The 23,209-nt window shown below is 40.5% G+C and overlaps 1 protein-coding gene across 11 annotated transcripts in view; it reads left to right on the top strand.

Annotated features, from left to right (window-relative positions):
• Nucleotides 1-23,209, top strand: part of GULP1 (GULP PTB domain containing engulfment adaptor 1) — a 241,267-nt gene that overhangs the window by 103,726 nt on the left and 114,332 nt on the right. For 2 of the 11 annotated variants that reach the window (XM_059168636.1, XM_059168639.1), the window contains one exon: nucleotides 19,573-19,718. The exons of 8 other annotated variants lie outside the window; for them this stretch is intronic. The gene's annotated coding sequence lies outside the window, so the exon portion shown is untranslated. Of the gene's footprint in view, nucleotides 1-19,572; nucleotides 19,719-20,722; nucleotides 20,744-23,209 lie in introns of those variants that run through there. One more of the 11 variants, XM_059168637.1, reaches the window with a different exon arrangement.

Here is a 23,209-nt window from a genome sequence, read left to right as displayed (position 1 = left end):
AAATACATGCTTAATATGGGAGAAGGCTTTCAAGGCAGAGAGACAAACAGCGCCAAAGAATGGAAATATGAAGAACTCAAAGTAAAAGAATTGAAAATCAAATCTTCACTTTTAGAAATATAATCCTAGGTCCTTTTACTTTCATATAGAAAAACACCTTAAGTATAGCTAAGTAGCTCTTCTTTATTTTTATTCAAAAGAAAAGTTGAACTTCTTTATATTTTTTATATTTCGGCTATGTCAAGAAATTAACTTTTAAATAATTGGTTCGTAATGTAGGTAAAGAGTGAATAACCTCTGGCTATATTGTTATTTTCTTGACCTTTTCATTTCTTTATAAATTTCCTTTTTTATCTACTGTGTGCTATATCCTTTAAATGTTGTATTTCTTCCTCTCAAATTTCTCCAAATTCCTTTTACACTTCAGTATTGAATTTGTCAGTTTTTATTTAAAATGCTAATTAGCAATAATTATAACTAGGAATTCGTTCTTATCAGTGGCCTTTTCAAACTTAAACTTACATATTGTGATTGATTAATTTCTAAGAACAAATTCAGTTGTTACACTTGAACAAATTCATGTGTCTATGTATATGTACACAGACACATGCATGTAATACTTCTCATATCACACACATACCACACGCATACACATAACATATTCATAATCTCATTTCATTCTTGGAACTGAATGATAGGCCTTCCCTTCAATCTCCTCTTATATTAAAATTGTCTTAGTCAATTTGATGTTTTATTTGTTAATGTTTTATTCATTAATTGGGAAGCATGAAATTTAGTAATAGAGATTTATTTTCAAATTGTTTTTCATTTTATGTTATGAAACTGATATCTTTATAAATTTAATTGAAATATGTGTACATCTATTTTTAAAAAAAATCACTGAAACTAAGTTGGTTCCTTAGAAAGAATAAACAAAATTGACAGACCTTTAATTGGCCTTACCAAGAAGGAAACAGAGAGGGCTCAAATAAATAAAATAAAAAAATGAGAGCTGTTAAAATAGGTACTACAGAAACACAAAGGAGTATAAGAGGCTACTATGAACAGTTACATGCAACAAATTGGACAGCCTAGAAGAAATGGTTGGTTACATTCCTAGAAACATGTGACCAGCCAAAACTGCATCAGGAAGAAACAGGAAATGTGAGCAGACTGATAAATGCATTTTTAAAAGATTTTATTCATTTATTTGTCCAAAAGACAGAAAGAGAGCAAGTGAGCACAAGCAGGGGGAGTATCGGGCTTTCTGCTGAGCGAGGAGCCACATGCGGGACTCCATCACAGGACCCTGGGATCATGACCTGAGCTGAAAGTAGATGCTTATTGACTGAACAGACTGATTTCTAGTAAGGACATTGAATGAGTAATCAGAAACCTCTCAATAAACTGAAGTCCAGGACCAGATGGCTTCACTGGTGAATTCTACCAAATATTCAGAGAATTAATACCAATTCTTCTTAACCTCTACCAAAAAACAGAAAAGGGAACTCTTCGAAAATAATTTTATGAGGCCAGTATGACCCTGATTCCCAAACCAGAAGGGGATTTATCACAAGAAAAGAAATTTATAGGCCAATATCCCTGATGAACATAGATGCAAAAATATTCCACAATATATTAGCAAACCAAATTCATTAATACATTAAAATGATCGTGCACATGAGCAAGTGGATCTTATTCCAGGACTGCAAAGATGGTTCAACATTCATAAATTAGTCAGTGTGTTACACCATGTTAACAAAACAAAGGATACAAATCATATGATTAGCTCAATAGATGCAGAAAAAGCTTTTGACAGAATTCAACATCCACTTCTAATAATACCTCTGAACAAAGCAGGTAGAGCAGGAACATGCCTGAATATAATGAAGGTCGTATAGGATAAGTCCACCACGAACGTACTCAGCGCTGAAAAGCTGAAAGCCAAAGCCAAAGATGCCCCCTCTTGCCTCTTGTATTCAGTAGAGCATTGGAAATCCTCACCAGAGCAACTGGGGGGAAGCATCCATATTGGAAAGGGAGAAGTAAAGCTGCCATTATTTTCAGATTACACGACATTACAGAGAACCCTAAAGGCTTTATCAAAAAACTGTTAAAAGTACTAAACTCAGTAAAGTTGCAGGATGCAAAATCATACACAAAAATCTACTGCATTTCAATATGGCAATAATGAACTATGAGAGAAATCAAGGAAACAGTTGCATTTACAGTTGCATAAAAAATAAAATATTTAGGAATAAATTTAATGAAGGAGGTGAAAGACATAACACTGAAAACTGCAAGACAGTAATGAAAGAAATCGAAGGCAAATTAATGGAAAGGTATTCCATGCTCCTGGATTGGAAGAATTAATGTTGTCAAAATGCCCATTCTGCCCAAAGCAATATAGATCCAACGCAGTTCCATCAAAATTCCAGTGGTGTTCTTCACAGAAGTATAACAAATTATTCTAAAATTTATAGGGAAAAAAAAAAAAAAAGACTTTGGTTAGCCAAAGCAGTCTTGAGGATAAAAACAAAGCTGGAAGCATCACGGTCCCTGATTTCAAGCTGTATTACCAAGCTATAGTAATTAAAATAATATGATATTAGCCTAAAAAAGAGACATTTAAATCAATGAAACAGAATAGAGAGCCCAGAAATAAACTCACACAAATACGGTCAATTAATTTATGACAGAGGAGCCAAGAACATGCAATGGGGAACGGGCAGTCTTTTCCACAAATGGTGATGGGAAAACTGGACAGTCACACGCAACAGCGTGAAACTGAACCATATGCAAAAATTTACTCAAAATTAAAGACTTGAATATTAAACCTGAAACCTTAAAATTCTTAGAAGGAAATATAGGCAGTAAGCTCCTTGACATAGATTTTTGTAATGATGTTTGGTTCTGACACCAAATTCTAAGGCAGCATAAGCAAAAATAAGCAAGTGGGACTATAGCAAAGCAAAAAGCTTCTGCACACTGAAGGAAATCAACAAAATGAAAAGTCAATCTACAGAATGGAGAAAACATTTCAAATCATATATCTGATATATAATCCTATATCTGTTAATATCCAAAATTTATAAAGAACTTGATACAACTCAATAATGAAAAAACAATCTGTTTAATAATTGGGCAGAAGTTCTGAACAGACATTTTTCCAAGGAAGACATAAAAATGCCCAAAAGGTACATGAAAAGATAGTCCACATCTTTAGGGAAATGCGAGTCAAAATCACAGTGAACTATCACCTCGTATCTATTAGAATAGCTGGTAGCAAAAAGATAGAAATAACACAGGTTGGCAAGGATGTGGAGGAAAGGGAGCCCTGTGCAGTGTTGATGGGACTGTAAATGGGTATAACCACTGTGGAAAATAGTATGACGTTTCCTCAAAAAATTAAAAATAGAGCCATGAAATGATCCAGCAATTCAACTTCTGGTTATTTATCCAAAGGAAATAAAAAGACTAACTTGAAAAGATATGTGCAGCCTTTGTTCACTGAAGCTTTATTTATAATAGCCAAGATAGAGAAACAACTTAAATGTCCCTGGTTGGATGAACGGATAAAGAAGATATGATATATAGGGTTAGGTGTAGACACACACATACACACACAATGGAATATTACTCAACCATAAAAAGGAATGAAATTTTGCCATTTGTGGCAACAACAGTGGACCTTGAGAGCATTATGCTAAGTGAGATAAGTCAGAGAGAAAAATGCCCTATCATCTCTGTTATAAATGTGGAATCTTAAATAAATTTTTAAAAAAGCCAAGCTAATAGAGAAATCAGCTGGTAGTCGCCTAAGGCAGGTGTTGCGGTTTGGGAGAAATGGGTGAAGTGGCTCAAAAGGAAAGTGAAAAAGAAATGTCAATATATAAATTAATATTCAGATTAAATAGACAGTTTCAATAAAATATTTATCAATATTAAACTTAAAGTAGGAATTTTGATTTAAAAATTCATGTAGCAAACAAAAAAGAAATGTTGTCAACTATTACTGAAAGCACCATCTTCCTTAAGTGTTTTCTAGGACACACAGGCTACAGGACATAATAAAACTCTCTTCCTCCTTTGTGGCCGTCTTTGAGAGTGTAGAGAGTCTGTGCCTGTACTAATTAGGAGCACTGACCCTGTATGGCACAATTTATTTCTCTGCTGCTTCAGTTTCCAGATTTCCGGACTTCTCAAATATCTCTTTGACCTCCTTTCCGAGAAACACTACCTGGAATCTGAGTTGTTCCCAAGTCGGGTAGATATTGAGGTTAAGCTTTAGAACTAAACAGTCCGCTCTTCAGAAGTCAACCAAGGATAGCTCCTTGTTCTTGGCTATTTCCAGTTCATTTACGGCTCCTGAGGATAAAAGAAGAGTCAGGTTCTACCAGCAGAGGGTGACTTTTTGAGAAACTGTGTGCTAATAATTGTACCCAGCTTTTCTATAGCACTAGACTCAAAGAGCCCAGTGAAGTGTTCCTCATCCCATTGTAAAGGTGAGGAAATATCTTTTATTCATTTGAAATTATTCATTGAAATAATTGAAATGATTGAGAGTGTTTATAGAAACAATTCATTCCCAATTTATGGTACTAATGAAAGAAATTGTATTCCAGACAATACATGATCTTCTGTAGGCCTCATAGATAATGAAATTTAGAATTAGAATTTTTATCTATTCCTAAAGTAGTATTTTTCAAGTCACACAATACTGTTAACACATTTATGCCTTTTTCATCACTTTTAAATAAAATAGATTCTCCCAACGATTCTATTAATATGACCTAATTGCATTTTAAGAATACTGTATCTTTTGAATCGTAGTCTTTAGCAATTTTAAGAAAGCATTGCTTTATATTTTAAAAATGTGATGTAAAAACAAAATTTCTGTGCTCATCAGTATTTTCTAGCTTCTTAAAATTTTAATAAGTTGAAAGTTAAGGATTTTATTTTGAAAATTAACACATCAAAGTTATTTTTTGATGAGTTAACAGAAATAGGAATGCTCATAATTAGCATTTCAAAATGGATAGGGTTGGATTGAAATAGCACTTTTAAAATTTATTTCTTTAAAAAAAAGAAAAAGGAGTGCCTGGATGACTCAGTTGGTTGGGCATCTGCCTTTGGCTCAGGTCACGATTCCAGGGTCCCAGGATCAAGTCCCTCACCCGGCTCCCTGTTCAGTGTGGTGTCTGCTTCTCCCTTTCACTCTGTAGCTCCCTCTTCTGTTTCCCCCTGCTAGTGCTTTTTCTGACAAATAAATAAATACTTCTTTAAAAAAAAAAATTATTTCTTTCTCTCCTATTTTCAGACTTCCGTTTCTATTTTTAAAAATGTTTGTATTTTATATATATATATATATATACATATATATATATGTATATATATGTGTGTGTGTGTGTGTGTGTGTGTGTGTGTGATTGAGTTTCACTCCCTAAAATAAACCTTCTTTAATGTCAAGTGTACCTTTGCCTCACTTCAGAACACCGCTGTTTCATTTACTGGAGGCATTAAAAATAACAATCTTAAGTGTGTGGCTATTAGAGGGATCTCTCCCTGGACCCGTGATAACAATCTCACAGTTAAATTAGAATGTCGATGCAAAGCTGAGTAGCTGAGATCGTGCCTCGGACTGATGAGAAGGAAACTACGAAGCAGTAGCACATGGGACGTGCCTCTCCGAACGCTGCAGCTCTCCTCGTCTTTTAGTATTTTCACATCATGCGTGTAAAATTTTATCATACAGAACTGTCACTAAGAGCAGTTAAATTGAGTTCATTATAATAGTTGTAAATGGCTTGTAATTTTTACTATACAAAATTTCCAGCACGTGCCGAGGTTCCCAGAGTAGTGTCAGGGGTCCTCATGTATCCATCACTACGTCCGTGCTGTGACTCACAGCCGTTCTGTCCGTCCATGTGCTCATTCCTGAGCTCTCTTGTTATTTTGATGCAGACTCCAACGTCATATCATTTCATCCATAAATATTTCTGCATGAATCTCTAAAAGAAAAAACTATGTTAAATACAATTACCATGCCATTATCACATTCAAGTAATTAATAATAATTCTTCAGTAACCTCAATAGGTAGCCAAGTTCAAATTTCCAGTTGTCTCATCAACATCACAATGTTTCAATTTCCTTGTGTTAAAGACAATCCGTATTCCCCAATGGGGCCATAATTTGCAGTTTTTCATGTCTTTTCAATCTGTATTAACCTATAATATTCTTTCCCTCTTTTTTCCTGTGTAACAAATCAGTGTTGTACAAAGCTGATCATTGGTGCTATAGAGTTTCCCACAGTCTGGACTTTCATGATAGCATCCCTGAGGAGTAGCTTGACATGTTCCTCAGTTTTCCGAATTTCCTGGGAAGTATTAATCAACCATCGAGCTTTAATCAGAGTCAGGTATGATTTTGTAGTGCTGTAGTATTCTGACATCAGGATTTAAGGTTGCTCTCGCTTGTTTCTCATTTGATATTAGTAGCCATTGATGCTCAATGCCTCTGTTAACTTGTCGGGATCGATAGTGAATGTTCCTATTTGGTCATTACTTTTACGTTTATTAGCATAGTACTTCTAAGGGAAAATGCCCTTCATCTACTATTGGGTTAACTAGTGAAACCATTTTTAAGAAAGTTAAGATAAATGGTTGATTTTTACCCTTTATTTGCTGGTTCTCAAAGTAATTAATTTGTTTTCTAGCCTTTTTTAATGTTGAGTGATGAGTTATTATTATTAGCTGATAGAATTAGATTGTTTCAATCCGCGGCAGTTACTATTCCAGTCAATGGTGAATTTTTCATTTCAATCATTAGGGTGCCTCAGCCTTCCTGTCCCGGGTCTTCAGTCGGCCCTTTGTCCAAAGAGCTTTACTTCCTCAGTGGGAAATAGTGTTTTCACCCACAACTTGGGGATGCGCATTGCTGCCGGAGCTAGTTGTTTCCGTAGACAATTGTTTTGTTTGTTAAGATAAAGCTCTGTCAGCAGTTTGTACTCCTTGTTCCAGTTCAGAGTCAGACTGTGGTTTTTACTTAATGATTTGTTTCACAGATAAATCTCCCTTCACCTGCATTAAGAATCCCAGCTCTCGGCACTGAAGATAACAGAATTAGAACACTACTGTATTCCTTGTTATGCCCCTTCACACATGCAAGAGTCAGAATCCCTATTCTGTCCTCGTCTCTGTACTTGCTGGGGGGGGGACCACCCACCTGTACTATTACTGAAATGAGTCTGAAACTCACTTGTACTTCCTTTTGTCCTTCTGACGTGTCCCTTCAAAGAGATTAGGTCAAATTACTCTTTCAGAATCACATGGAAAAGCTCATGCCTTGTGGCATAGTACCAACTGGATTCCTATTTAGGATCTTTTTTTTTTTTGATTTTCAGAAATTGCCTTTTTTGAATTTAGTTTTTCTTTATAATTTAGTAAAAATTTCCCTGTTTTCAAGATTGATTCTATAAAACAATATATACCTAAAAAAGACTGGCCTCTATCCTTGTCCTCTCCTGCCTGTATCCCCCTTTCATTATAGGTTAAGGAGTGGAGTCCAGGAATTATGGTATAATCTTCCTTTAAAAAAAAAGCGGGGGGGGGAGTTAAGTTTCTGTTGTGCGGAAGTGTTTCAAGAGTAGTATGAAGACCTATAGAATCTTCAAATGGGTTTTCATTTGTTGACATTTTACTTCCTTGGGCAAATCATTTCTTCTCCCACCCCCCCTTACATATATAATATGTGTATTTTTTGTGTATATTATACACATATGCATACATACATATATACATACATTTATGCATGCACTATATAATACATAACACATACATATATAATTTTTTTGAACCATTAGAGATTAAGTAGCAGATGTGATGGTCCTATTACCCATTGTTACACCGGTGACTTTCTACTAAAAACAAGGACATTCTTCTTAATGTCCGCAGTATGGCCATCAGCATCACAAGGTTAACATTGAATTCCATCCTCCAGCCACGCACTCTACAATGTCTTGCTCTTTGGTTCAATAGCTTGCTTCATGGGTACAGGATACAATCAAGGATTGCATATTCCATTTGGTTGTCTCTTTAATCTCTCAGTTTGGAACGTCTCCCAGTTTTCCCTTTTCTCTCATGACCTTGACATTTTTAAAGAATATGGCTACCGTGTAGACTGTCTCTCAGTATGCGTTTGTCTGATGTTTCCTCATGATTAGCCTCAGGTTATGCTTTTTTTTTTTCCCCTTTCCTCCCCTTGAATGCCACAGAACTCATGCCCTGTTCTCAGTGAATAGATCCTAGTTTAGTTTTCTAAACTTGGTTAAGTTTCATTTTTTAATTGAGGTGAAATTTACAACATAAACTTCACCATTTTAAAGTTTGCAAAACAGTGATATTCTGCGCATTCATAGCATTTTTCAACCATCATCTGTATCTCATTCCAAAATATTTTCATCACCCTAGGAGGAAACCCCACACCTATTAACCATTCAGTCCTCATTTCTACGTCCCCTAATATCTGGCAACCACCCATTTGTTTCATGTCCTTGCAAATTTACTCTTTCTAGATATTTTTTATAAACGAAATAATATAGTATCTCGGCTTTTGTGTCTGATTTATTTATTTCACTTAGCACAATGTTTTCAAAGTTCAACCATGTTATAATTAGCATATATCAATACTTTATTGTTTTTAACCTAGATTCCCAAAGTGTTTTTATTTTCTTTTGCTAGAATTTGACTGCAATATGTGTTTTTGTTGATCAAATTGGAAACTTTGCCCAAGTATACAATGTAATACTCATTTATACATACTTTTAAATCTTTTTTTTCCATTTTAGTAAAGTTTTTTTTTTCTTTTTAATTTATTGTGTCCCATTGCTCTTTTTTTTTCTTCAAGGGCTCCTATAATATGTTGGGTTATTTCTTTGCATTCTACATTTGAGACTTCCTCTCAATCCTTATTTGTTTATTTACTTATTTAGAGAGGGCGGGGCGGGCCAAGGGAGAAAGGAATGCGGAGCCTGTGGAGCAGGATCTCCTGACCTGAGCCTGGGCATCTGGCGCGTCTGGCGCCGTCCACCCGAGGCCCCCGGTGTCACAGGGTTTTTCCTCCATCTGCGCGTGGGGCTCTTGGTCACGGGCCTTCAGAAGGTGAAGAAGGTGGCCAGACGCAGTGCTGGGGGGCGAGCAGGATTCCCTGTGGGACCGCAAAGTGACAGTACGAAGCCCCCCACCAGGGCGGGCACCCGGGAGGGCCGCCGCGTCTCCCGGAGTTTCTAAGCCTGCAGAGTTTTCTGGGCTCTTAGTGGGCTTTTCAGTGGGATTCACCGTCCTGCGCCTGTCGTCCAGTCGGGTCTTGGTCAGCTCTGTGTCACGTGGGGAGGTGTGGAGCGCTCCTTGCTTGGCGGCGTGAAACCCTGTGACGGGTGGTTTTCTCTGGGGGTCCCAGGTGCCAGCCCGCCTGTCCGTCATCGCAGGTACCTCTCTTCTCTTTACTTTCCTTTATATGTTTGTTTTAACCCCCAGAGAACGTGTTTCTATTTTTGCCTTAAGAATGCTGCTTCTTTTTAGTTTTCATGTCTTTCTAGCATTACTCATTGTGTTTGCATTTTTTCTGGCTTATTTTTCCTTTTTGAAATTATCTATTTCTAAATGTCCTGAGGTCCATCACCTCATCTCTGGAGTCTTTCGAATTCGTCATGATGCGGTCTTTTCCTATCCCGGACGCGGACGCGCGGGGCCGGCTTGGCCCCGGGGGCTGCTGTGGGAAGCCGCGGCGCGGTGAGCCTCGGGCACCGTGAGGGAGGAGGGGAGCGGTCATCGGCCCGCGGCTCGGGGGGCCCGCCCAGGCCCGGAGGCCACACGCCGCCATCTTGTGCCCGCGGCGTCTGCTGTCGCCCCTCCCTGCGACTCCCCGCGTCCGGCTCCGGTCGCGCTGTCCCCTCGAGGACTCGGGCTCCACCTGGGGACCTTCCTTCCCCGCTGGGGTCCGGTGTGGCCCCGGCCGCGCCGGCAGCTCCCCTGTGCGCTGCGCTCCGAAGGCCCCGGCTGTCCAGGCGCCTCAGGCCGCCTCATCCGTCTCGCCGCGGGCGGCTCGCGGCGGGCGACGTCGGCCCTCGCGGAGTCTTGGCTGTGGGGAAAGCCCGGGTTCTCCCCGCGCAGGACGCGAGGGGGCGCTTCGTCAGGCCCCGGCCAGGGTCTCGCGCCGCCGAGAGGCCGGGCCCTCTGCAGAGCGTCCGAACCGCATCCGGCCGGGTCCACCGGGGCCGCTGCCCTCCGGCTTCACTCAGGGCTCCCGTGCGTGCGGACCTCCGTTGGGTCGCAGAATTCCTCGTCCTGACCGCGTCGTCCACGCACTCGGACAGCGACCGTCTGGGGCCGCCGAGGCTCCCGGCGCTGTCAGAAAACAGCCCCACATGGCGTCTGGCTCCCGGGGTTTCGTTGCCAGGTCGTGCTCTCAGATCCGGAGGAATCACAAAGTCTGCGACCGCGGACCTTCCAGAGACGCTGGAGGTACACTGTCTGCGCTAACGGGCGCTGACGGAGATGGGCGGACACCGACAACACGGGAACGCCTCGGTGCGATTTCCTGTTGTGTCAGCTGGAGGCCCGCGGCCCTCAGCCCTCCGCCTGGGACGACCTTCCTGGTCTAGATGCCGCCCCCGCTCCCGCCGCAGACGCGTGTGCCTGGCCCCGCCGCAGCCCTTAGGACATGCACTGCTTTCCTCCGCCCGACATTTCCGGAGGACGCAGGAATCCCTGGGGAGATTTCAAGGGGAAAAGAAATATTGAAGTCTTCATTCAGAATCAACTTTTAATCTCCTACCATTGGCTTTGTATTTTTAGGTATATTTAGTAATACCTATACTTCAGGAAGTTGTATCTATATGAATTTTAAACTAAACGCAATGTGTCACATACACGCACGTAATACTTTGTATGTGTGTTTGGTCACATGCTCAAACATTTTCATATATATCGTCTTAAGGAAGGAAACATCTGGGACCACACGTTTTACAATGAGGGACTGTGTATTTCTTTCTCTGGATCCTTACACTTGGCGTATGGGTGAGAACAAAATTTCGCCTTTCTGCAATAAAACTTAACATGTCTCGTTACGTCCTGGACCGCAGCATTGCTCAGTGGAGACGTACGTTTTTTCAGATTCGCCATACCAGCTCCGTTGGGATGACTTTTCTCAGATGCCCTGATTTCAGCACGTGAAGACTGTCGAGTTGCATTTTTCATGGAATGCATCAGTGTGTGCTACTATCTTATATCAGTATCGCGTTATTCCGGGTGTGTGTCGGCTGACAGGATGAGGATGATGAGGCAGTGTCCCTGAGGCTTTTGTAGAAACATGCTTTCCAGGTTCTGTGTCGTTCTCTCGGGACGAAGAGCATTAAGAATTAAGCTTACTGAGTCCTTCTGAGAACGTTCTTCAGGCCTCTTTAAAATTCGGAGCCCACACAATCCCCTGGCCGTCACACGCCGCGTCGAAGCTAGCGCGGACCACACGTGCTGTCACCGGTCTGCTGTATTCAGCGGTGGAGCCGCATTCGTGTTCCACTTTGGCTTCAGCCGGTGGCCGTCTGAGTGCTTGGGGCTGGAAGTCACATCAGCATAAAAGACCAAGCGGATTTTTTTTTTTTTTTTTAATTGAGTCTTCAAAATCATCCCAGCAGGTCTGAGATCGAACGAAGATCAGTTACTAGTACGTTGTAGCACGGCATCCAGACCCTGATGGGAATTCTCCAGAGGTCCACAGCCTGTGAGGAGATCAGGTGTGAAGTATACAGACTTTCTGGCTAGCAAGAAATTTTTTGGTTGTGTTTTATTTCCACTGAGTGAAGGAGTTGAAATTAAACATCAATTTACATGGACATTTTGAACATTTTCCTTAGTATTATTTAGAGGCATTACATCTAATCCACCTTAAGTGAAAACATTTTACTAGTTAGGGAAAATAAAATAATTCTAGTTAAAAGAAAAAGGTTACAAATCCTTGCTGGAAGATAAGATTAACACATTAACAATTTCTGTCAACTCTTTTTGCACATTTCAAGTTTACAATACAGTATTAATAACTCCTCACCACACTGTGCATTAGACTCTCAGAACTTACTCATCTTATAACTGAAGGTCTGTATCCTGTGACCAGCATCTCCATTTCCATCACCACGCAGCCCTGGCAACCAGTGTTCTACTTTCTGTTTCTATGAGTTTGACATTTTTATATTCCACATGTGAGTGAGATCATGTAGTGTTTGTCTTTCTGTGTCTGGCTTATTTTACTTCCATAACATTCTCCATTTTCATCACATTGTTACAAATGGCATGGTTTTCTTCTTTTTTTATGGCTGAGTAATATCCCATTGTATATACATACCACATTTTCTTTATCCATTCATATGTTACCATTCTTCTGGACCTTTAGTGGTTTCTACAACTTGACCATCATGAATGATGCAGCAACGAACTTTGAGAGTACAGATAACTCATCGAGATCCTGAATAAAAGTTATTTTTTTCAGATTTATACTCAGCAGTAGGTTTGCTGGATAATACGGTAGTTCTGTTTTTACTTTTTTGAGGCACCATCATACTTTATTTCATATGGATTTACATTCCTACCAGTGTGCGTTAGGTTCTCTTATTTTCACACTCTTCCTCGATACTTACCTCTTGTCTTTTTTTATAATAGCCATCCTAACAGGCAGGAAGTGTTATTTCATTATGGTTTTGATTTGCATTTTCTTGATTATTAGTGATGTTGTGCACCTTCTCATATACGTGTTGACCATTTGTATGTCTTTAAAATAAAGGCTATTTGGGTCCTTTAGCATTTTTTTTTTAATTGGTTGATTGGTTGCTATTGAGTTTTACAAGTTCTTTATATATTTTGTCTGCAAATATAGGCAAATAAGGCAACCCAAATAATGCCCTTACATTTTTTCCATTATTTTCTTGCTGTAAAAGAAGCTTTTTACGTCTGGGTGGTGCAATAGGTTAAACGTCCGACTCTTGGTTTCAGGTCCTGATCTCAGGGTTGTGAGATTGAGCCTCATGTGGACTCTGCCCTCAGCATGGAGTCTTCCTGATCTTCTCTACTTCTCCCTTTGGCCCTCCCGACCTCTAAGAAACAAATAAGTATTAAAAAAAAAAAAAGAAGAAGAAGAAGAAGAAGAATATGCTTTCTAGTTTGATCTTGTTCTACCTGTTTATTCATAAGCAGTGCTTGATGCTTTTGCTTTTGCTGTCATATGCATATATCCTTGAGCAATGCCAGGCACCTTTTCACTGTGTCCTAGGGGTTTATGGTCTTAGGTCTTTGAGTTAATTTTGTGAGTAGTGTAAGGAAAGTGTCTAATTTCAAGGCTTTTTCATGTGCATATCTAGTTTTCCCTGCATCACTGATTGCAGGCACCATCCTTTCCAGATTTTTGTATTTGGCACCCGTGTACAGAGATTAGATGATACTGTATGGGTGGGTTTATTTCTGGGTGCTCTGTTCTGCTCCTATGTCTATGTGTCTGTTTTTGTTTGTTTGTTTGTTTGTTTGTTTTTTGTCAGTACCACACTGTTTTGATTAATGTAGCCTTATAATATAGTTTGAACTCAGGAAGTGGGATGCCTCCAACTTTGTTCTTCTTTCTTAAGGTTGCTTTGGTTATTTGTGAACTTTTTTTGTTTCATACAGGTTTTAGGGTCTTTTTTTCTATTTCTGTTAAGAGTTCCATTGGAATTTTCACAAGGATTGAATCGAATCTATAGATTGCTTTGGGCAATATGGACATTTTAACAGTAATTGTTCCAATCCATGAACATGGGCTATCTTTTTATTTATTTGTGTTTTCTTTAATACCTTTTATTTTGTTTGTTATTGATTCTAGTTTCATACAATTGTGGTCAGAAAAGATACTTGATATGGTTTCAATCTTAAATTTCTTAAGCTCATTTTATGGCTCAACATATGATCTATCCTGGGGAATGTTCTATGTGTGCTTGAGAAGAGAGTGTATCCTGCTGCTGTTGTATGAAATGTTCAGTATATGTCTGTTATATTCAGCTGGTTTACAGTGTTATTCAGACTCTGGTTCTTACTGATTTTCTGGATCTTACTGATCTACTGATAGATCTCTGGGCGATCTATCCATTATGAAAATGGGTTATCGAAGTCTCCTGCCATTATTGTATTACTGTCGATTTATCCCTTTAGGTGTGTTAATATTTATAATTTAAGTGTTCCAATGTTGGGTACATAAGTGTATTACTTAAGGTTTTCTTAATGAGTTGACCTCTCTGATTACGTGGTGACTTTCTTGTCTCGTTTGACATATTTTGATGGAAAGTCTGTTTATCTGATACACGGATAGCCACTAATACTCTCTTTTGGTTTCCAGTTCCATGGAATATTTTTTCTATCCTTTCACTTTCATCTTATGTGTGTCCTTAAAACTAAGAGTCTCTCTTGTAGGTAGTCTGTTGGTGGGTTTTGCTTTTTAAGCCATTAAGTTGTTGTGTAACATTTGGAGGATTTCATCCTCTACATTTAATGGAATTATTTACAGGTAATAAATTACTATTGCCATTTTGTGAATAGTTTTCTGACTCCTTAAAAGTTCATTTGTTCCTTTATTCCCCTCTGTCCCTGTGATTTGTTGATGGGGCTGGAACTAAGTCACAGGGCTGCTTTAGGGGCACAGATGGACATTCTTACTATCAGGTTCCTGGGTGACAGGAGTTCCCACAGATTGGGGTGGAACAGGGCTAGAGTGAGGTGACAGGGCTACTTCAAGATCTGACTTGGACCAAGGTCCTTGGGCCTTCCTGCAGGAGCATAGCTGGGCTTGTCTCCCTCTCTTTCCCCAGGAAGGCAGAACCACTCCTGTAAGGTGATTGAAAGGGAGCTACAGCTTTAATAATTTAAGGGCGGCTTCAAGATCCACAGACAGACTGAGGGTAGTGGGCCTAAATGGATGGGCCCACTGGGGGCACACCCAGAGTGTATTTTGGCAGGTCTCTGGGTGGCTGGGACTACCTTTGGCTTACAACTGAGAGGGACTGAATTACAAGGCCATTTCAGCTTCTGCAGTAAGACTGAGATTGACTGACTTGCCTCGGGGACAATGGGTGTGTCTTCTGCCCAGTTTCTGGGTGGCAGGACCATTTCTGGACAATGGCTAAAAGGAGCAAGACCCAATTTATAGGGCATTTACAGGATCTGTGGTAGGACTGAGGTTGGTGGGCCTCAGGTGTAAATCCTAGCAGTTGCCTAGGAGAAGAGGACTGCTCCTGGCCTGTGACGAGATCCCAAAGTTCCCACAAAAGCACTTTTGTCTACGCATGGCACCCCAATTATTGTTGGTGAGGGGGGTGATTTTGCCATCTTATTGATGTCAGGGCAATAAATGACATTTAAAGATGTGACAAGTGAAAAAGTATGTAAATATGCACACACACATGTGTGTGCACACACAGACGCTCTGTCCCTGTGCCTTCTGTAACATTCTGCATCACTGTCATCACGGGTCAGTGAGATCTCTTGGGAGTGGTTCGGGCGGGGAGGGACAACTGGAGGAAGAGACAAAGGGAATAATACCTAACTGGGGTGATGGGTTCTTCTGTGTTTCTTTCCTATCTCTGTATTTTAAACATTTGCAACAGATATGCCCTTTGTTATGAAAAAAGTCAAAAAAGAAAAAGTAGAATGTAAAATACTAACATCAGGCTATATTGAGCAATATTTATGAGTAAGATGATACAGGAGAATCATAAAAGACTGCCTTGTATCAAGCAGTTTTAGCTGGTAAGAAGGAGAAATGATTTATATCCTTATCATGTATGCATTTCCTGTATTTTTCCAAAAATGAAAGGTGCAACCATGACATCTAAGAGAATTCAAAAACGAAGAAATGACATAGAAGAGGTCAACAAGTTAAACAAAATAAATAAAATTAAGGTGAGCTGCTATATGGCGTGCATGGGTTCTACGATTTCGAACAGAACAGAACAGATAAAGAGACATAATTCAGTGTCTGTTAACACAGAAGTAGATCTGTTGTTGAGAAGCTGTAGAAATCATTTCGCATTGAGCTGAGGACAGAGTGGTAACTGCTGAAGCTTCATTTAAGTCTCACTCGGTTACCAGACTTAACTGAAGCTACGATAAAACTGAAATTAAGATAGAAGCTAGGTTGTTCTAATGTAAACATAAATTATCTGAAAAATTACTGATGTGCAACACCTCAGTCCCCCAGGATAAATGGGGCATTCACGTACGCTGTGTAGAATCACACACAAAAGAAAATTTCTGTTGCTCCAGCATTTCAACTTTGTAATAACTCGTCTGCAGTTTATTACTTACATTGTATGTTCTGTGTACAAATTTTTATTTAACAGTAGTGTTCACTAACCTTTTAGCATTATTTTTGCCAGAACTAGGAGATATTCAAAACATCCAGACTCCATTGTTTGCTATCAACTTGAGAGTGGAACCATAAATAATCTTGTACTTTGTTACTCAGTACTTTAAGGATTATTTTTGGTAGAGAAAAAAGATGAGATTCCATTTATACCATTGGGAATTTTCATTTCTAGTAATGGCAGGATGATAGAATAATCCCTATTAATCTGTCCCAGATGTGTCTTGGGACTTGGCATGGCGTTAGGAATTGGAGGAGGAGGGGTGGGAAAGGGAGATAGAAGTGCCCTTTATCCGGGTTTCTTGCATGGAGAGCGGATGCATTCAGGTAGCACTGAAAGTCCTGTTGGGACAAGTGGAACACCGTCTTGGCATTCCACAAAGCAGAGTCTGGACATGAACAGAGTGTAACTGGCATCTACATGCACGTTAATGTTTACAAGTAATTGCCTAAATGTTCAATCTTCCCAGAATCCATGTCTTTAGAAGAAGCCACAGGATTTCCCTTATTTAAAGTTTCCTACGGTTGGTAGCTGTGGGTCTTACCTCTACAGGCCTGCAGCGTGCTCTTTCATTGAGCCTCATTGTAAAGTACGTGGGTGTTATGACCTTTAAAGTTTGGGGAGCTGAGGCTGAGGAGGATTGATATTTAGCTTAAAGTACTCTAAATTGTGTTGCTGGGAATGAACCCAGTCTTTGCATCCCTCCAGACCTGGGAAGTGCTCTGCTGATGTTCCATAGCGTGGAATCCTCCGTGCCCTTGTGCAGACTTGGGCCCCATTACCTGGCATCTGGGACCCTCTGCGGCAGGTCCAGGCAGTCAGGCTCAGTGGCCCACCTTAGTGAATCTGCCAGAAGAGTGTGTAAAACGGAGAGCCCGGAAGGCCTGATGACCTATGTTAAAGTTAAGCCAAGTGATGGAGAAGTGACAGGCCTGACGTTTCCTGGCACCTTGAGCCCAGGGTGTCCACCACTGTGTTTCTGTCTACTGTGTTTTGGTTAAAGAAGTCAACTAAGTTCCTCCTTTTTTTGTTTAAGCTAGAATTGATTCCTCTTTTATTTAGATTTTAAAGAGTTTTGACCAGTAGAGCTTTGTAAGTTTGAAATAATGTGACAGATCTAATATGGCTTCTGTTCACTGAACAAGCAAACATTTTGAATTAGACTTTACAAGGATGGGTTGACAGTTTAAGATCACTGGCTTCCAAAAAACATGAAAAATAGCCTTTAAAAAAACTAGGTAAAAATGTCAAATGTCAACCAATAAAACTGTTCTTTTAATTTTAGGATGCCAGTAAAATGATTCTTTTAATAGTTACCGAGGTTAAAGTCTTTGTGTGCAGGGGCACCTGGGTGGCTCAGTTGGTTAAGCAGCTGCCTTCGGCTCAGGTCATGATCCCAGTGTCCTGGGATCGAGTCGCACATCGGGCTCCTTGCTCGGCAGGGAGCCTGCTTCTCCCTCTGCCTCTGCCTGCCATTCTGTCTGCCTGTGCTCGCGCTCTCCCCCCCTCTCTCTCTGACAAATAAATAAATAAAATCTTAAAAAAAAAAAAAAAGTCTTTGTGTGCAAAGTAAAATAATGGACGCATTTGGAATTAAAACTGGTTGGTAGCATTTAAAATTTATAAGTAGATGTAAAAATTAATTTTCTTTGATGTTTGTGAATAAAATATAGAGACTTTGTACACAAGTAGTTTTCTATACATAAAATAATATGATTACTTTTCATTGTTATTTTGGACTTTGGTTATAACTTTGAGTCACATTGGCAAATGGCGGTAAGGCACTTGAGTCCTTAGGTCCTACAGAACGTCACTAATTATTCATTACATTCTGGACATTTCATAAAATGAAGAGTGAAGGAATTAATAAAGTTAAAATGGTGTATGACCCATTTGCCTTCTAAATAAAAATTATATTTGCAAAAATCATGCAAAAAGCACTTCAAAGAAAATTTCATTTTCATTGAAAGTATATAAAATATCTGAAATGCTTTTTGTTTTGGTTTAATATCTAGGTAGGTGCTGAGATGCTTTTGGGAAAATAACACAGACCAGACAGCCTGAGTCTGAGTCTCCCACTTCACCGTTTGAATGACTGTGGACAAGTCTCACTCTGTTTCCTCAAGGGTGACAGGACCGGCAGGAGAGCGTTATTCTGAGGGTTACTAAAGGTCATACTCATACAGTACCTGGAACGCGCTTGGCTTATAGTGAAATCCAGTAGCTGGTAACGAGTCTTATCATATGATGAGGTGAATCAAAGTAGCTTTTATGTGCTTTGCTCATTAAATAATGGGACTGTTCAATTCATTATATTTGTTAAAGTTCTGAATTTCATTTGAAAGATAAGATTTTGATTTTTTTTTTCCCCCCTGTCACTCTCTGGAAAGCAGCCTGTTTTCAGTTTTATATCAGGGGAGTCATTGGGGAAACAAAATGAGTAGACAGTCTTGGAGGACCGAGAGTCCAGGCGCCCTGCATAGAAAACAATAACAAATCCACCATTCAGAGCTTTAACGATTAGAACTACTCACGTTGTGATGTGGACTGGGGTCTTGGAGGGAAGACACACCAGGGACATAGGAATCAGCAAGTATCCAGAGAAATGAAGTACAGAATTAGCTACAGCAAGAATTCCGTCCTGTCCTGATGTCCTGCTCGGACAGGAATGGCAAAATGTCTTCATGCTGGATGTGTGCTCCCAGGTTCTCCCAAGCCCCGCCGCCCCCCGTGGTAGCCGGCATGGTTTACCTGCTTGTTTCACTGCCTGATTCCTGAGGGCCGCGGAGCGCTCACCGTCTGACCTGAAACCACACAGGGCAGCCGCCTGGTAGAAGTTAAGTGGTTTTTGAATCAATGTTTGTATAAATCCATAAAATATAATCAATTATTGTATAAAGTAGCATAAACTAAGAACAATGAGAATTTCTAATTGTAGCTGAAAATGAAATTCAAAGTATCTTAGTAATCACTCTAATATTTACTTTTTCTCAGAAAGGAAAAGTCAATTGAGTGTTTTCTTTTTTTCTGGAAAATACTTCTAGAAAGATTTTTAAAAGTCAGCTGTGGCGTTTCATTTTCTCCCCTCGTGTCCACAGGCAGTTTCTGATACCTTCCCCCATTTTCTAATTCTACTCAGGCCTTTACTACCTCTGGCCCAGACCACTGCAGAATGCCCTTAGCCGGTCTCCCTGCCTTGTGAACGCTCTTGGTTCAGATGACCCCGTTCTCCGCCTCCAGATCAATGTCGCAAGACACGTTTTCCTGGATCAGTAACCAGTACCGGTATCTGTCAAAGTACTTTTCCGCCCTAAATCGAACGGGGAAAGCCGGCTGTTCCAGAAAGCTAACAGCAAGAGTGGTTTCCGCCTTTCTTGAGCGTCTGGATGACTCCCGTCTCATGGGCACGTGGCAGTTACCCGGAGCTGCACCACAGTCACTCGCGTAGACGCCGCATTCCTTTCCGCCATTAGCACAGTCGGCGCACGACTGAGCCCTGGTTTGCTGGCAGATGCCAAACGCGGGGCTTGTTTAATCAAACGTAGTCAGTACATTTCTGTTGAAATTTTAAGATTATACATTCCAGATTGGCTAATGTTTCCCATGTTGCTTGCTAGGATGTAGACAGACTCTACAAAAATATTCTATAACTTTTTACCTAAAACTGACATTATCTTAAAAAATATTTCTTTTAAGAATCTTGTCTAAGGAATAGTGGATTTTGAATTATAGGATTGTAAGAATATAAAGAATTTCAAAGCAGACTCCGACTGATTGAGTCACCTGCTGTTTTTCTAACTTAACAGTCTCATTGTTTTGTCAAATTTGTAATAAAAGATAACTTTCTAATTGTCAGAGAGGATCGGGTTCCCATCTCATGCAGAGCCGTAGCTCTGAGTCTTCTCGTAGTCCTAGTTTATGGATCCCACCTCTGCCTCGCTTCTTGCTTTGGCTGCTACCCGAACCTTGACCTTCCTTCTGCTCTGCCTTCAGTCTCACGTTCCTCCCTCAGGCTTCTCTGTCATGACGTCTACCCAGGTCCCTTGATGGATAGAAATTAAAAACGGAAAACAACAGTAACAACAACAGCAGAAACGCTGAACTCAGAACTTGTTGAAAACAACACTGAAAGCAGACGAGGAAGACAGAAGTGTAGAGCGTGTGTTTCATTGTCAATGACTGAGGGAGCGAATCAGAGGTGATAGCGGGAGGGAGCTCGAGACGCTGAATGCCGAGTGGCCGGAGCAAGGGCCGCGTTTCTCCACTACAAGGACGACTGCGTACCAAATGCTGTAGCATCGTTAGCTGTGGTAAAAAGAACTTATATATTTGAAAGACAGGATTAGCAATTTAAAAAGACATCTTTTAGGTCTCTGCGTAATTCTTTTAACTTCCTACCCAGACTTCTTTCCAGGTCTGTATCAGCACAACTACCATTTTCAGTAGAAATTGCTCGGTGTTAGGACCGTCGGGTTGGTGTGGTTTGACATTACCAAGGACATTTTCATTTTATTTGTGCTGTTATTCTTTCACTAATTTCCCCCCTCATTCTACATCATTGGTAATCCTAGAAGTTGAAATGAGTCTTTTAGCTTCCTGATGAATTTTATAGGCGGGCGGAGAAAGGCAGTAAAACATTCTCAGTAAAGGTGCCTGAGAAATCGTCAGGCAATTTTAAGATTCACCTCAGCCTCTCTTGCAAGGAATGGTCATTTAGGATCTTCACACTTGATTATGCTGACGAGATTTCCTGTAGTCAGTCTGCATATCCTGCGGCCATTCCCCTGCCTCTCCTTATCAGTGAGCCCCTTAATGAAGCTCACAGGTCTCATAGTCACTCTCCTGTGCTCAGCTTCATTCGTGGTCGGCCTGTAAGTCCCATTTCTCCTCGAGAGCTTCTAGAACGTTCTGTGAGGTTTTGTTGTTGCTGCTGTTGTTTGCCTCTTTTGTAAAATGAAATACTCTTAGCGACTCGCGTAGTGTTTGGGTAGATGTGGACAGCCAGTTGTGCCTGAGGAACATCGTAGGGTCACAGCCAGCCTGCTGCGGTTGGGGGAGCAGAAGAAAGTCCTGCGGTTCCTGACGACAGGGCAGTGTGTGTTTGCCAGCCTGGACACTGTTTGCCCTCGGATTCCTTACTGTGCGATGATGCGTCTCTGTTCTGCAAACCACTTTCAGTCAGTCTGTAGCCGCCCCAAAGCATCCTCAGCAAGATAAGCTGAGTCCGAGTTTGGTCCCTGTACGCTGGGGCCTCCGTGTGCTTAGGACACAGCACTAATAACTTCCTAGATTTTGAGTTCGGTCCTACTAACCCGGTTTTTGTGTTTGGATTCTGCGCTTCTGACTGGGTGTGTGTGTTACTTGTCTGTCCTCTGCCACAGCGACTTGTCTGGTCTCAGTCACTTCAGTTTTGTGCGTGTTGGGTCCCCTGGGATCCTGTCCTCCCATTACGTGATGACCACACAAGACTATAAAACATTAGATTTCAATTTACATACAAAGAAAGTCTTTTTTTTTTTTTTTTAACTTGTATGCACAAAGTGCGATTGTACTTAATGATGTGGTGGTATTTCTTGCTAGATGTTTAACAGATTTGAGGGTAAGAGCTGTTCCGGAGCTCTCACTGTACCCAATGGTGTTACAGAAGGAATTTACTTTTTAATAATGAATCTAAGATGAGCCAGACCAATAAAGTAGGAAGCTTAAATGTCCGGTAGGGTCACATTACCTCACAGTAAAATTCTGCCTCTGCCACTTGACTGATACATAGATTTGGGTCTCTCGTTTTGCTACATTAGCCCAGATGTGGCCATGTTGAATTTCTACCACTCTGAGAACCTTATTTGGAGAAATAGATGAGGTGCCCTGTTCAAAGCATTGCTTTATTGCTAGGCACACACCGGATGCCACATATGTGGTAGATCAACTCTTCAGAGCTCCCTAAAAATCAGGCTGAGGCAGGGAATCGTAGTTAGTGTTAACCAGCTGGGTTTTTTATTCCACACCTATAGACTGTATGAACTTCTAAATGTTTCTTGCTCCCTTACCATTAATCATAAGAAATCCTCTGGGAGAAAGAATTTTATTATATTATAGTACTTATTTATATATTTTAAAGATTTTATATATTCATTTGACGCACACAGAGAGAGAGAGAGAGAGAGGGAGAACGTGCGGGATCACAAGCAGGCAGAGCGAGAAGCAGGGAGGGGGAAGCAGGCTTCCCACTGAGCAGAGAGCTTAATCCCAGGACCCTGGGATCATGACCTGAGCCTATCAAGACGCTTGAGCCACCCAGGTGCCCTTGGGAGAAAGGATTTTAAATTCATTTTTTTCAGGGTAAGACAAAGTATCACTAATTGACATGACTGTAGGAATATACAGTTCATGCTGGTCAAAACAAAATCGTTTACCTAGATTGAACACATAGTTTGACATATCAGAGCATGTAGTTTATGTCAGGTCCAGTAATGACAAGAAAAGTCAGAATGATGTGTTTTGAATGCTGAGATAGTGGGTATTGGCCTCTTAGAGTGGTCAAAGAAAAAATAACAAGCATCCCAGAGGATCTGTGATAGAAAATTTATATAGACAAAGGACAGCGTGGGTAAAGCATTACATAATTTAAGAAATATTTAAATAACTTTGTTTAAAAAAAAAAAAAAGATTTATTTATTTATTTTAGTGGGGGAAGGGCAGAGGGAAAGGGAGAAGGCACTCTTAAGCAGACTGCGTGGAGTACGTTGCCCAATGCAGGGCTCTATCTCATGACTCTG

This window comes from Mustela lutreola, chromosome 3 (assembly GCF_030435805.1).
Source record: "Mustela lutreola isolate mMusLut2 chromosome 3, mMusLut2.pri, whole genome shotgun sequence".
Lineage (NCBI taxonomy): Eukaryota > Metazoa > Chordata > Mammalia > Carnivora > Mustelidae > Mustela > Mustela lutreola.
The sequence above is the reverse complement of the archived record's forward strand: the minus strand, read 5'-3'. Positions and strand labels throughout refer to the sequence as shown.